Here is a 16,759-nt window from a genome sequence, read left to right on the forward strand (position 1 = left end):
CAAATGTTTTTTAGCTAATCTCTTCACCTTCTTTTATCCATTACCCACTACCACACTCCACTCTATGACCTCTCAGTCTGTTCCATGTATCCACACCATTGGTTTTATTTTGTTGGTCAGTTAATAAATAAATTAGATTCCACATAGAAGTGAAATAATATGGTATTTGTCTTTTCTCTGACTGAGCTATTTTGCTTAGCATAATCATCTTCAGGCCCATCCATTCTCTTGCAAAGGGTAAAAGTTCCTTCTTTTCTATATTCACATAGTATTCCATGGTGTAAATATACCACAGCTTTTTCATCCACTCATCTACTGATGGGCACTTGGGCTGTTTCCAGATCTTTGCTATTGTAAATAATGCTGCTAAGAACATAGTGTGCATATAATCTTTCTGATTGGTGTTTCAGGATTCTTAGGATATAATCCCAGAAGCGGGATTTCTGGGTCAAAGGATAGTTCCATTTTTTATTTTTTGAGGAAACTCCATACTGTTTCCATAGTGGCTGCACCAGTCTGCATTCCCACCAGCAGTGCCCTAGGGTTCCATTTTCTCCAAATCCTTCCCAGCACTAGTTGCTTGTTGACTAATTGCTACATAGCCATTCTGACAGGTGTGAGGTGACACCTCATTGTAATTTTAATATGCATCTCTCTGAAAATTAGTGATGTTGAACAGTTTTCATATGTCTATTGGCCATTTGTATGTCCTCTTTGGAGAAGTATCTATTCAGGTCCTTTGCCCATTTTTTATTGGATTGTTTGTCTTCCTGGTGTTGAGTTGTATAAGTTCTATGTATATTTTGGAAATTAAACCCTTATCAGATGTATCATTGGCAAATGGGTTCCCTTTTCATTTTGTTGATGATTTCTTTTGCAGTGCAGAAGCTTTTTAGTTTGATGTAGTTTCATTTGCTTATTTTTTCCCTTTATTTCCCTGGCCCTAGGAGATATAACATCAAAACTGTTGCTACGAGAAATGTCTGAAATTTTATTGCCTGTTTCTTTCTAGGAGTTTTGTGGGTTCGTGACTTACATTTGTCTTTTATCAATTTTGAGTTTACTTTTGTGTATAGTGTAAGTTGGTGGTCTAGTTCCATTTTTCTGCATGTATTTGTCCAATTTTTCTAACACCATTTATTGAAGAGACTGTCTTTACTCCTTGCATGTGCTTGACTCTTTTTTAAAAAAATATTTTTTATTGATTTTTTACAGAGAGGAAGGGAGAGGAATAGAGAGCTAGAAATATCGATGAGAGAGAAACATCAACCAGCTGCTTCCTGCACAACCCCCACAGGGGATGTGCCTGCAACCAATGTACATGTCCTTGACTGGAATCGAACCTGAGACCTTTCAGTCCACAGGCCGACACTCTATCCACTTAGCCAAACTGGTTTCAACTGTGCTTGACTTTTATGTCAAATATTAATTGACCAAGAAGGTGTGGGTTGATTTCTGATCTCTCTGCTCTGTTCCATTGATCTATATGCCTGTTTTTGTGCTAGTACCAGGATGTTTTTTGTTTCTTTGTTTTTTAATATATATTTTTGTTGATTTCAGAGAGTAAGGGAGAGGGAGAGAGAAACATCAATGATGAGAGAGAATCATTGATTGGCTGCCTCCTGTATGCCACACACCCCCCCCCCCCCCCCCCCCCCCCCCCCCCCCCCCCGACTGGCATGTGCCCTTGACCAGAATCAAACCCAGGACCCTTCAGTCCACAGGTAGACACTCTATCCACTGAGCCAAACCAGTTAGGGGTACCAGGGTGTTTTGATTACTGTGGCTTTGTAGTATAATTTGATAACTGGTATTGTGATCCCTCAATTTTGTTCTTCTGTTTCAAGACTGCTTTGGCTATTCATGTTCTTTTGGTTCCATATAAAGTTTTGGAATATTTATTCTATATCTGTGAAATATGCCATTGGTATTTTAATAGGCATTGCATTGAATCTATAGCTTCCTTTGGGTAATATGGACATTTTAATAATGTTAATTCTTCCAATTCATGAACATTGTATATGCTTCCACTTGTTTGTATCTCCATCAGTTTTCTTCAATGTCCTATAGTTTTCCAAATATAGGTCTTTTACCTCCTTAGTTAAGTTTGTACCGATCACTTTATATGTTTGTTGTTGTTGTTGCAATAATAAATGGGGTGGTTTCCTTGGTTTCTCTTTCTGACAGTTCATTATTGGTTTACTTAAAAGGCACTTAGCTCTAACTAGTTTGGCTCAGTGGACAGAGTGTCAGCCCACAGACTGAAGAAAACACTGATTTCTGCATATTCATTCTGTATACTGCTAGTTTAACAAATTCGTTTATTAGATCTAGTAGCTTCTAGTGGAGTTTTTAGGGTTTTCTATGTATAATATTATGTCATTTGCAAATAACACAGTTTTACTTCTTCCTTTCTAGTTTGGATGCCTTTTATATTTTTTTATCTGATCTCTGTGGCTATGACTCTTCCAGCACTAAGCTGATAAGAGTGGTGAAAGCAGACATCTATCTTATTTCTGTTCTTAAGGGAAATGCTTTTAGTTTTTGTCCATTGTGTATGATATTGGTTGTAGGTTCTTCATATATGGCCTCTATTATGTTGAGATATGATCCCTTCATTTCCACTTTGCTGAGAGTTTTTATCATAAACTAAAGGCCCTGTGCACAAAATACATGCATGGGCAGGGTTCCTAGGTCTGGCCTGCAATCAGGGCTGATCTTCCCTGGCTGCTGGCAGCCACCCCCCTCCCACCCCTACCCTCCCACCATCCTACCCCCCCATGTGTGAGGCAACTGGGCGGGGGGCGATCGGGGCCCACTCACTCACACCTGTCTTGGCCTAGTGCCGCTCCAAGTCCGCTGCCACCCACCCCTGGTTCCCATTTCCCATCTGGCAACTGGAAACTGCAGGCCAGGGGGAAGGGCCAAGAGGTTAGCCCTTTCCTCCCACTCGCTGGCCCCAGCCCCCCCGGCCACTGGTTGCCCTCTGGGTGTGGGGTGACCAGCAGGGTTATTGGGTCCCGCTCATTCACACCCACCTTGGCCTAGCACCGCCCACATCCACTGCCACCCACCCGTGTCCCGTCAGGCGATTGGGAAAAGACTGAGAGGTTGGTCTGCAGGCCCCAGTCAAGCAATTGGGGCCTGTGGGCTGGGGGCATATTTTGTTGGCATATGCAAGTAGTTGTACATAGTATTTACTTACAATTCTTTGTATTTCAGTGATGTCAGTTGTTACTCCTCCTTTTTAATTTCTGATTTATTTATTTGGTTCCTCTCTCTTTGTTTCTTGATGAATCTGGCTAAAGGCTCATCAATGTTTTCAAAGAACCAGCTCTTGGTTTAATTGTGGTGGTGTGTTTGTTGTTGTTGTTGTTGTTGTTGTTGTTGTTGTTGTTTTAGTATCTATGTCCTTTATTTCTGCTCTGATCTTTATTATTTCCTTCCTACTACTTACTCTTTTCTTGTTCTTTTTCTAGTTCTTTTAAGTATAGGGTTAGATTGTTTATTTGAGATTTTTCTTGCTTCTTGGAATAAGCCTATAATGCTATTAACTTCCTTCTCATGACTTCTTTCACTGTGTTCCATATATTTTTGTATTGCTGTCCCTTCATTTTCATTTGTTTCCAGGTAATTTTTTATTTATTCATTTGTCTCATTGCTAACCTAATCATTGTTTAATAACATGCTATTTAGCCTCCATGTGTTTAAATGATTTTGAGTTGATTTCTAGTTTCATGCTATTATCTGAGATATTTAATATGATTTCAATCTTTTTGAATTTAAGACTTATTTTGTGTCCAAATATGTGGTCTATCTTTGAGAATGTTCTATGTGCAGTTGACAATAATGTTATTCTTCTGTTTTGGGATGAAATGTTCTGTAAATATCAATTAAATTCATCAGATCTGGTGTGTCATTTAAAGTCACTAGTTCCTTATTGATTTTTTTGTCTGAAAATTATATCCAGTGATGTCAGTGGGGTGTTAATGTCTCCTACTATGACTGTATTGCTGTTGACCTCCTGTTTAAAGTCCCCCAAAAGGTGTGTGTGTGTATATATATATATATATATACTCCCATATTGGGTGCATATATGTTTACCAGGGTTATATCTTCTTGTTGGATCAATCCCTTTAATATTATGTAGTGACCTTCTTTGTCTCTTGTCATGGCCTTCATTTTTTTAAAATATATTTTCTTGATTTTATAGAGGAAAGGAGAGGCAAAAAGAGAAAGGAACATTAATGATGAGAAAAAATCATTGATAGGCTGCCTCCTACACACTGGGGACCAAGCCCAGAAGCCTGGCATGTGCCCTGATTTGGAATCAAACAACAACCTCCTGGCTCAGTTTGACCCTCAACCCCTGAGCCACACCAGTAGCACATGACCTTTGTTTTGAAGTCCACTTTGTCATATATAAGTATTGCTAATCCTGTTGTTGGCTGTGTGTGTGTTTGTCTGTGTGTGTGTTTTCTTTCACTTTAGCCTGTGTGTTTTTTGTTCTGAGACCGGTATCTTGTAGAAAATATATATATGTGTGTGTCATGTTTTCTTATCTATTTAGCTAACGTGTCTTTTAATTGGATCATTTAATCCATTTATACTTAAGGTTATTCTTGATAGGTGGTGACTTTTTCTTTCACCAGACTAATGAAGTTTTCTGTCATTATTTCTTCAAACAGGTTTTCTACCCCTTGCTCACTTTATTCTCCACTTGTTACCCCTATGGTGCAGATGTTTTTACATTTCATTTTGTCCCAAAGTTCCTTTAAGCTGTCCTCATTTTTTTTTTGCACGTTTGAGAATATATTTATAGTTTTTTTTAATTAGGAAAGTTTAATATTGAAATTATTGCAGGTGCCCCTATTTCTCTTCATTTTGCCCACCTCAACCCACCTTGGCTTTCTGAGCACTATTCCATTGTGTAAATGTACCATAGCTCTTTTATCTACTCATCTGCTAATGGGCACTTGGACTGTTTCCGGATCGATATATATATAAAGCCTAAGTGACCATTCAACCGCTCAACCATTCAATCAGTAGCAATGCTGCACACTGACCACCAGAGGGCAAATGCTCAACACACAGGCATGAGAACATAAAACAGACTGATGAATTTCAGAGAAAAGAAGGGAAGGGAAGGGCAGGAAGAGATTAACCAAAGATTTTATATGCATATTTAAGGCCTGGTGCATGGATTTGTGCACTGGTAGGGTCCCTCAGCCTGGCCTGCAGGAATCAATCCCAAACTAGCCCAGTGCACAGATTCTTACACCAGTGGGGTCCCTTGGTCTGGCCTGCAGAGATTGAGCAGAAATCAGCAATCCAACACCCCCTGAGGGGTCCTGGATTGTGAGAAGGTGAAAACCATGCCGAGGGACCCCACCAGTGCACAGATCAGTGCACTGGACCTCTAGTTGTAAATAATGCTGCTATAAACATGGGGGATGCATACATTCTTTCAGACTGGTGTTCTAGGATTCTTAAGATATATTCCCAGAAGTAGAATGGTTGGATCAAAAAGCAATTCCATGTTTATTTTTTGAGGAAACTATATACTGTTTTCCATAGTGGCTCCACCACTCTGCATTTGCACCAACAATGCACAAGGGTTCCCTTTTCTCCATATCCTCCACCAGCACTTGATTTTTATTGATTTATTGATAGTAGCCATTCTGACAGGTGTAAGGTGATAAGCTTATTGGGCCTATTATTTATCTTTGTATCTTTGATGATTATGACCTTGAGCACTTTTTCATATATCTATTGGCCATCTGTATGTCCTCTTTGAAGAAGTGTCAATACAAGTCCTCTGCCCATTTTTTTTTATTGTTGACAGATATCTCCCATATTTCTCCCTTTTTGCCCCCCTTGACTCAGTCCCTGCCAAATGCAGCTTTTCCCCATGCTATTGTCTGTGACCATGGGTTATGAATATATGCATATATGTTCTTTGGCCAATATCTTCCTGTCTCCTCCCCCTTAACACCCTTCCACACCAAGATCTGTTATTCTCTCCCATGCATCCATACCTCTAGCATTATTTTGTTTGTCATTCTATTTTTTTTATTATTGATTTTTTACAGAGAGGAAAAGAGGGGGATAGAGAGCTAGAAACGTTGATGAGAGAGAAACATTGACCAGCTGCCTCTTGCACACCCCCTACCGGGGATGTGCCCGCAACCAAGGTACATGCCCTTGACCGGAATCGAACCTGGGACCTTTCAGTCCGCAGACCGACGCTCTACCACTAAGCCAAACCGGTTTCGGCTAGGTTCTGCTTTTAAGTGAGATCATGTGATATTTGTCTTTCTCTAATTGGCTTACTTTGCTTAGCATAATACTCTCTAGGTCCATCCATGCTGCCTCAAAGGGTAAGAGATCCTTCTATTTGACAGTTGCATAGTATTCCATGTGTAAATGTACCACAGCTTTTTAATCCACTCATCTACTGATGGGCACTTGGACTGTTTTCAGATCTTAGCTGTTGTAAATAATGCTGCTATGATCATAAGGGTGCATATATTCTTTTTGATTTGTGTTTTGGGATTCTTAGGATATATTCTCATAAGTGGAGTCAATGGTTAAAAAGCAGTTCCATTTTTAATTTTTTGAGGAAACTCCACTGTTTTTCATAATGGCTGCAACAGTCTATTCCCACCAGCAATGTACTAGGGTTCTCTTTTCTCCACATCCTCATCAGCACTTGATGTTTGTTGATTTGTTGATAATAACCATTCTGGCAGGTGTGAAGTGACACCTCATTGTAGTTTTAATTTGTATCAATCTGATGATCAGTGATTTTGAGCATTTTTTCAAGTCTATTGGCCATCTGCATGTTCTCTTTGGAGAAGTGTCTACTCAGTGTCCTTTGTCCTTTTTTTAATTGGACTGTCATTTTTTCTGGTGTTAAGGTGTCTGAGTTCTTTGTGTGTTTTGGAAATGAACCCCTTATCAGATGTATCATTAGCAAATATGTTTTCCCATACAGTAGATTCCCTTTTCATTGTGTTGATTTATTTTGCTGTGTAGAAGCTTTATACTTTGGTGTATTTTCATTTCTTAATTTTTACCTTTGTTTCCCTTGCCCTAGGGCCAGTGGTTGGCAAACTCGTTAGTCAACAGAGCCAAACATAAACAGTACAATGATTGAAATTTCTTTTGAGAGCCAAATTTCTTTTGTGTGTTCATTTTTTTAAAATAAATCTTTATTGTTCATACTACAAATGTTCCTCATTTCCCCCCCTCCATTGCTCCCCTCCATCAGGTTTCCACCCCACCTTCTTCCCTTTCCTCACCCCCCATCCTCATCCATAGGAGCACAGTTTATGTTCAGTCTCTTCCCACAGCCCCACATTCCCCTTTTCCCTGAGAATTGTCAGTTCACTCCCCTTCCATACCTCTGATTCTATTATATTCACCAGTTAATATTATTCATCAGGTTTTTTAATTCCCTTGGTTTTTAGATTCACTTGTTGATAGTTATGTATTTGTTGTTCATAATTTTTATCTTTATTTTCTTCCTCTTCCTAAAAAAACCCCTTCAGCAATTCATATAATTCTGGTTTGGCAGTGATGAACTTCTTTAGCTTTTTTTTATTTGTGAAGCTCTTTATCTGGCCTTTGATTCTGAGTGATAGCTTATTAGCTATCACTCAGATAGCTAGATTATTTTTGACTGTAGGTTCTTGCTATTCATCACCTTGAATATTTCTTGCCATTCCCGTCTGGCCTGCATGGTTTCTGTTGAGAAATCAGCTGACAATCTTATAGGTGCTCCTTTATAGGTAACTACCTGCTTTTTTTCTTGCTGTTTTTAATATTCTCTCTTTGTCTTTTGCTTTTGAAATTTTAATTATGATGTGTCTTGGTGTGGTCCTCTTTGGATTCCTTTTGTTTGGGGTTCTGTGCGCTTCCTGGACTTGTAAGTCTAATTCTTTCACCAGGTGGGGAAAGTTTTTTGTCACTATTTCTTCTAGTATGTTTTCGGTATTTTGCTCTCTCTCTTCTTCTGGGATCCCCATAATTCTGATGTTGGTTCGCTTGAAGTTGTCCCAGAGGTTTCTTACATTATCTTCGACTTTCTGGATTCTCTTGTCTTCTTGCTTCTGCTGAGGAGTGTCTTCTGGCTCTTTATGTTCCAAATCTTTGACTTGAGTCTTGTGATCTTCAATTCTGTTTTTAGGACTCCATATCATATTTTTTATTTCAGACAATGTATTCTTTATTTCTAGTTGATCCCTTTTTATTTCTAGTTGATCTCTTTTTATTTCTAGTTGATCCCTTATCATATCCTCAAAGGTTTATTTATTTTATTGGCCTTTTCTAGGAAATTTTTGAAAAATCTTATAAGCGTGGTTTTGAACTCAATATCCAGTTGCTTTTTGTCCTCCATGTCTTTCATTTGTGATCTGTTTCCTTGTCTCAGCATTTTCGCTGCTTCCCTGAGTTGGCAGGGTGGCTTTGTGTGCTAAGGTGTCCTATATGGTTCAGTGGGTCAGCCTCCCAGTTACTTGAGGTGGACACTCTTGGTGCACCCCTTTGTGGACTGTGTGTACAGCCTTGTTGTAGTTAAGTCTTGATTGTTGTTGGTATCACTGGGAGGAACTGACCTCCAGGCCAATTGGCTGTGAGGATCAGCTGTGTCTATGCCAGGAGACAGCCTTATTCGACTAGACTTGGAAAATTGTAAAAGCCTCTGTGCTCAGCTTGGATGGGGCAGAGTTTCAGGGTGGAGCCTACAGCCTTGGCTTCTAGTGAATTCCACCCTATGAGGTTCCTGAGTCTCAGTGTTCCTCAAGATCCTTTGGTACTCGCTGTAAGCACCTCTGAGAGAAAGGTGCCCTCAAGTTTCGCCTGCTACCAAACAGTCTATGTTCTCCCCAATGAGCCCAGAACTGGGGTTCAGTGCAGTTGGAAGTGGGGTTGGAAGTGGGATTCAGAGCAGACTGGAGCTTTTGTCTCCTACCCGTTAGGGCAATCTAGTAGCAGAGTCAACAGTCCGTCCTCTGTGCACCTTTGGGACTTTCTTCTGCCGCTCCCCTGAGTTTCCGCCTTACAGCCCAGACTTCTTACGTATGAACCTGGGTCCCCAGGGTCTGGCCTAGAACTGGGGTTCAGTGCAGTCGGAACTGGGGCTCAACACAGCCTGGAACTTTTGTCTCCTTCCTGCTAGGGTAATCTAGTAGCAGAGTCATTTGTTTCCAGGAAGTTTTTGATTTCTGCCTTGATCTCGATTCTCATTCTTTTAAATTATTTCTTTTTGCTGCTCTGACTGGCTGATTTTTGCCCACCTTGTCTTCCAAATCACTTATTTGACCCTTTGCTTCATCCAACATAATTTTATTGTAATTCCTTTCAGTGTATTCTTGATGTTAGATATGATATTCTTTATTTCTGACTGCTTCTTATTCATCATTTCTATTTCACTTTTTCATGCTGTTGTAGTTTCAAGTTCCTTTTAATTCTCACTCAGTTTTTTTAGTATCCCTTTGACTATTACTTTGAACTCTATATCTGATAAGTTGCTTTCCTCCATTTAATTTTGCTAGTTTTACTAGTATGTAGATACCTCATGTTCTTTCAATTGGGGCTTGTTTCTTTATCTCCCTAATTTGGCTGCCTCTTTGTGTTTGCTTCTATGAATTAGATGAAACTGCTATGACTCCCAGTCTTTGTGGGGTAGCCTTATGTACTAGGTGTCCTGTGGGATCCAGTGGTGTAGTCTTCTTGATCACCTGAGCGGAATGTTCTAGGAATGTCCCTTTTTTGTGTTATGTGGACCCTCCTGCTGTAATTGGGAATATTGTTATTGGCCTATTTATGGGTGTTATTGACTCACAGGCTGGTTGACTATGATGCTCAGCCCTAACAATGTCATGAAAGCCTTTGTATAGGTGCTGACAGAATAAAACAAAACAGAACAACAACAACAAAAGAAAAAAGAACAAAAATGCCAACGGCAAAACAACAAAAAAGGGATATGAATGAGAAAAGAAAAAATAGCCAAAGAAAAAAAGAACATGAGAAAAACAGTAAATGAAAGAAAAGCAGGAGAAAAAAAATGGCAAAGCCTAGAAAAAGAAAAGAGAGGAAAGGGACAAAAAGAATAAAAAATAAAGTAAGAAAAATAAAAAGCAAAATAAGAAATATAAAAGGAAAAATAAAATAGAAAACAAAAAAAATAATGAAAAACAAAGTGGAATTCATCTCAGCAGATTTTAGTGTCTGCTATGATCTCCCTTTTGATATGCTGTTGTGATGTTTGTTGGATCCTGCTCTGATATTGTCTGAAGCTGACCACTTGATGTGCCAATTCTGGGCTTTTGGGAGTTTCTCTGGTGCAACAATGTCAGACACTGTCCATACCTGACCCTTAGCAACCTTTCTGAAGCTCCAAGTGATGCATAGTTTGTAGCTGCCTCCACTGGGTTTGGCTACACAAGAAAAGGACCAAATTGCACTCCAAGGCCACCAAGCTTTTACCAACACAGGACTCACCAGCTAGTCAGCAAATGTCCCACGGCCCCTGGGATCTGCCTCCAGCTGCCAGGTTTACCAGTAGTCACTGAAAAGGCTATTCTGAAAAAGACTATGGCAGAATCAGAAGGGTGGGGCTACTAGATCTCCCATAAGGAAAAGGTGCCATTCAGACTTCAGGGAAGATGGTGGTCTATTCCCCAGCTACAGAGCTATATGTCTGATTCTGTACCAGATTTTTTCCCCTGACCTCAGTAGGCTGGAACCCCAAGTGAATGGGACCTCCAAAGCCCAGCCATAAAAGCTTCCAGAAGCCAGAGATTTCTTCTATCAGCTCTCCATGATAGAACTAACTAGGTTCCTGGGAATGTGGGGTAATGGCCTACCCTTAAAGCCAGCCACTGATAATCCTAGAGACTGCCAAGACCTCTGTACACCCTGGACTATGCTGCTATGTTACCCTGCATCTTAGCAGGGTGGGATGAGTGGGGTTCCAGCTTTTCCTCAGGCTGATGTCACTGTGAGGGGATTTCTCTCAATAAAAATGGCTGTTACAGTGTTGAAGGATGACCAAGCATAGGGTTCCTGGTGGCTGCTCTTCCATGTGAATCTCTAAAGCCACCCACTCAAGATTCTCCTCAGGAGACTCCAGACTGCACTGCCCTCCCTCCACTGGTGCTCAGGGTGAGCGGCTACAAATGAAAAATTTGCACATTGGCCCTTGAAAAAGGTGGCTTTGTCTCCAACAGATTTTGCCTCTCGTCCAACATAAACTCCATCATCTTTCAAGCTGGATGCCACGTGGGCGCCTGTTCTAGGTTCTGACACTTCAGATTGGGGAACCGGTCTGGGGTCTAGGTTTCACAGCTGTCAGGGGAACCTCCTGCAGCTGAGATAGCCCTCCATTATCTCAGCCTGCCACCATGGGAGCAAGGCCAGCCCCTTCCACGTCTCTGCCCTTCCTACAAATAACTGGCTTCTTCTGCCAGTCCTTGGTTAAAAGTCTCCTCTTTGGATGGTCTTTAGCTGGTAAGTCAGGGTGATAGTTCCCCAATTTTGGTGTTCATTTATAGTTTGGTTCTGGAAGGAATCGCAAGATCCACCTATTCTGCTGCCATCTTGAACCACCCTCTGTTCAATTCTATCTTTATTTTCTATCCTTTTGTCTCACTGAGTTTCAGTCTGACTATTTTCTTTTAACATATATTCTGTGCAGTTCTCTCTTTAGCTGTATTTAATCTGTAAACTCATTTACTAAATTCTTATTTCAGTTACTGTATTTTTCAGTCCCAGAATTTTCATTTGCATATTACTATAATTTCTAGTTCTCTGCTGAAATTCTCGATCCTTTTATTTGTTGTCAACTTTTGTAAATAGGACAATTCCAATATTAGGAGGTCACATGTAACTGGTTTTTGTTTGTTGTGGGGTTTTTTGTTTGTTTTTTTTTTACTGATTTTGGTTAATTATTGCTTTATTCTCTGTTTTGTTTGTTAAATGGCAAACATTGAACATAAAAATTGTTAGATGTTCTGGATGATGCTATAGTTCAGCAGTTTCTTTTTAAAATTTGAAACACATCCTTTTTTTTTTTAATTGGGGCATAATTTACATACAGAGAAATATAGAGATCTTAAGTAAATAGTTAGATAAACTTTGACAAATACACCACCTATATCCTTACAAAAATATGACACATTTTATCACTCCTCATGCCTCCTTTCCAATAAATTCCCTCTCTCCACAAAATAAATGTCAAGAGATGAATGTGGAATAAACAAATTACAGTATAGACACACAATTGAATGCTTCTCAGCAGTAAAAAGACTTTAATACACACCTGGGTGAATCACAAATAATTATGCTGAGTCAAAGAAGTTGGACAGAAAAGAACATATGCAGTGTGGTTACATTTACATGAACCTCCAGAAAAGTCAAATCGAGTCTGTGTAGAAAGCCCGTCTGTAGTTGCCTGGCATGAGGTGTGGAGGATAGATATTGGCTGAAAAGGAGCACAAGGAACTTCTGAAGATGATGGCATTCCATTCTTTGTCTTCATGTGGTGGTGGTTTTACACAGGTATATGTATTTGCCAAAACTAACCACACTGTACACTCAAAATGAGTGCAATATACCTCAACAATAGTGGTTTTTAAAACATTAATCGTTTCTTTAGCTGGAGGGTTTATCTGAAGTTACTTTGCTGTAGCCAAAAGCATGTCTATTCATATAATTTTGTATATTGATTATGTCAGCTACATAGCTTAATATTCTCAGTTCTATATTATCTGCAGGTTTTTATGCTTAAGTTATTAATAAAAAATTTAAATGTTACTAAGGCAAAATTTAAGATCACTCAAAAATATTGTTATATCATCAAGCTTAACACTCACACTATTTAACAGATGATTATTTTTCTCTCTTTAAACACAAGACATTGTGTGCAATTTTGTCCAAGGCTTTGATGAATCCGGGATTGTATTTACAGCATTCCTTTAACTGACCAACCCATGTTTTTCTTAACTTGGGAGGGTGAGGAAGGGAGATAGTCCATTTTGAGATTTCAAACATATCAACATATATTCTTGAATTCCATCTGCAGGTTTTTTCAAGAAGTAGGAGCACGTTGTTGGTCTGGTCCTAGAGATAGTCATTTAAGACTTTTCATTGTTTTTCTTGGTTCTGCTATCACATCTTCACATTATTTTATGCTTCCCTGTTTGGAGATAATTTTGCTTGCTGGGGATGAAAGCCTTTTTTGTACTCCTTGATCTGCATATAGTTTTAAGGCACTTTTTGTTAACTAGTTTTTTTAAAAAAGTTCATGGAGAATTTAAACCTCTGATATTTTTATAAACTTGAACTGTTGTATGATCTCTTTGATTATATGCTCCACATAGTCAAATTTAGCTCATCCTCTGGAACCTGTGTTCCTCAGAAGGCTTTCTATGCAAGCATACCGGTTTCTTTCTCTTCCCACTTTGCCTCTCAAAATCTCACATTTTTATACTTTCCCAGGAATTCATGGTCTATTCACCTTTAAACTCTCAAGTTATAAGATTTTTTGGCTATGTGTTCCTTTTAAGAGACATGGCACGCCAAAACCTGTTTTGCTCAGTGGTTAGAGCCTGTGGACTAAAAGGTCCCAAGTTCGATTCCGGTCAAGGACATGTACCTTGGTTGTGGGCACATCCCCAGTAGGGGGTGTGAAAGAGGCAGCTGATCGATGATTCTCTCTCATCGATGTTTCTAACTCTCTATCACTCTCTCTTCCTCTCTGTAAAAAAATGAATAAAATATATTTTTAAAAAAAGATTTAAGAGACATGGCATATCTAGTTACTTCTCTTTTTATGATGCCTAGTAGTCACTGATGCTTAATACTTACATTTGTTAATTCAAAGGGGAAATAAAATGGGTAATATTATATTGTATTACTTCATTTTCAATTATTAATTGGAATACTTCTATATAGAGATGTTTTCCTTCTCCTGCCATTTGGTTACCCAAGTGCAAGCAGAAAAGACAGAATAAATGCTCTCCTCCCTTTATTTACTAACTTTAAAGAAGATATTAATTGGTTCCCTATCTTCCTCTTAAGATGATTATCTTTTAAAATATCATTATGAATTCATAGGTTAAAAGATATTAATGGGTCTCATTTCACTGCAATCATTCTCATTATTGAAGCTCTACTATTCTATTTTTGAGCACTGGGAATCCTTTCAAGTTCCTCCAGATCCTTTTGACAAGATCCTAGTAGCATTTGATAGCTTCCTTGTTATCTGCTATGACACAATCTTCTAGGATCATCTTGTACATTTCCTGTTCCACACACGGAATCAGGGATCTCTCTAAAAACCTTTATTACATTTCAAGGTCAAAATGTAGGTGCTACAGATATTACCTGGATACCTGGATGGTCCACTTTTCTAGGTCTTTTTCATGGTCAGTTAATAGAGTATGCATACATAGATATAGATACATAAACTATCATATGACTTCATAATGATACTACCAATCTAAGTTAAGACTACAGTTTTTATTAAAATTGTGACTCTTTTCTTCCATTATAAAAATCCTGATTCTCAAGTGTTCAGGGTATAGAATATCACAGAATTACTCATTTATTTCCCATTACATATACAATCACAATGATTGCTGAAAACATTAAAAAATTGTGCATATGTTCTCCTCATCCTTCTGTTGTAAAAAAACTACACTAAATCTTTATTTGTAAGGGCTTCTGTGGCTATTAAGAACTAAGCATTCTCCCTGTTGGCTCTCATTTACTCTTATTTCCATAAACAATGAAATATTTAATGCTCAAACTGACAGTCCTTATGCTGATGACTCTAAAGACACTGACAGCCTGAAACTCATTCTGTAAAATTCTTAAAGATTGGATCATGAAGTATTTTTTAATCCATAAATGCTGATAATTTGTGTCTTTTATGCTTGAAAGCCTATTTTGTTAGAAAATCCTTGACAGACTTCCCTTGAGAATCTTAAATACATGCTCTATTTTCATCAGTATTGCTGTTAAAAGTTCTGATAATCTAATTAATACTTACCTTTACAAAGGTCCTTTTTAAACAGATGTTCAAAGGGTTTACTTGCTTTCCTTTACAGCCCAATAATTTCACTGGAATGTCTTGATATTGGTCATTTTAGGTCAATGTTAGTTATTTGGTGTGCTTTCAATACATAACTTTTCTAATTTCAGGAAAGTCTTCTTAATAATGTCTTTTGATTGCCTTCTCTTCTTTAACTTCTATCCTATATTTGATTTTTTTTTTTTTTTGCTTATCTTCAATATCACTTTTTAATTTAAAAAATCTTTAAACCTTTCACTTTTATTTAAAATGTTTATACTTTGGATTTAAGGCATTATCTATTTATTGGTTATGTTTCTCTTTACAACTCTGAAATGTTTATAATTCTTTACTGAGTTTTGCCATCTTATTTCTCAGTTCTGACAATTAAATCTATATTGTCCTTCCAGGTCTTATAGCATTTCCTATAGACTTTGAGCTAATTTTGGAATAACAGGATATAGTTTACTTTCATGGGGCATGCTTCTTGTGTCCATAGGAATCTTATTCTATTCCTTGTTCTTTTTTTCTTAACCTTTTATGTGAAATTTGGCCTTGAAACTATTACTTGATTCATTTTTATGTAAAATTAACTTTCCTAAACCTTGGGAGTAAGACATAATTCAGGGAAGCTTTAACTTCACACATTCTTGTGTTTGCATTGTGTTAAAAAATATATATATATGACAGCTTAATTCCTGGGAGTTTCCTGGCTCTAACTTCCCTTCCCCATTTTGATCTGAGTGATCTTTTGTCTATTGCCTCTATCTTGTCCAATTTTGATTCTGCTCTCAGCAACTTTTCAATGTGAGTTGTTGGATGGATGGAAGAGGGGTTTTGAGAATCCTTAGGGGCTTTAATTTTTTAAAGTATTACAGATGTCCCTTTTGTGTCCTCCCCATTGACCCTCTCCACCCTGCTCCCATGAGTTATGCACATATGCATGTAAGTTCATTGGTTAATCTTTTCCACCCCCGTCTCCTTCCCTTCCCTCTGAAAAATCTGTCTGTTGCATGTTTCAATATCTCTGGATCTTTTTTGTTCATCAGTTATTTTGCTCATTAGATTCCACATATAAGTGAGATCATGTGATATTTGCCTTTGTCAGCCTCTTCGTTCTTGATGGTCGCACTGCAGTTCTGGTCTCAGTTCTATCAGAAGTTACCCTATTGCTTCTTTCTTGCAGCATCATTGCAGAACTTGAAGCTGCTGGTGCTTTTTCCCACCTCGTCATATTTGGGGGCTGTGAGAATACCTTGTTAAGAAACATGTTGTCATTGCACCATGTTCTCCATGTATTTAATTTTAATACATGAAGTATGATGTGGGTTGCTTGTGTCACCATTACTATGTTGTTAAATCTATGCTTTCCTTAGTACTTTATTGAGAATGTCCCACTTCACATTTTATTGTTTTATGCCAGAATAATCCATCTGCTATTTTAAAACAGGCCTTTATCAATTGAAACCATGCTTTATCAAAGCCTCAACATTTCTTGTATTTATTTGACAAACCTGCCTTACTTCAGCTCAACAAGTACTCAAGAATTATGTCATTCTCAACACATGCTACTCAGTTATGTAGCGATATATCTTAGCTCAATCTCTATAGGCTGGCATGACCACAACATGAGTAGCCGATTTGAAAAGCACACTAACAAAACTAGAGATTGACCATTTT

Source organism: Pipistrellus kuhlii, unplaced genomic scaffold (genome assembly GCF_014108245.1).
Source record: "Pipistrellus kuhlii isolate mPipKuh1 unplaced genomic scaffold, mPipKuh1.p scaffold_m20_p_1, whole genome shotgun sequence".
In the NCBI taxonomy this organism is placed as follows: domain Eukaryota; kingdom Metazoa; phylum Chordata; class Mammalia; order Chiroptera; family Vespertilionidae; genus Pipistrellus; species Pipistrellus kuhlii.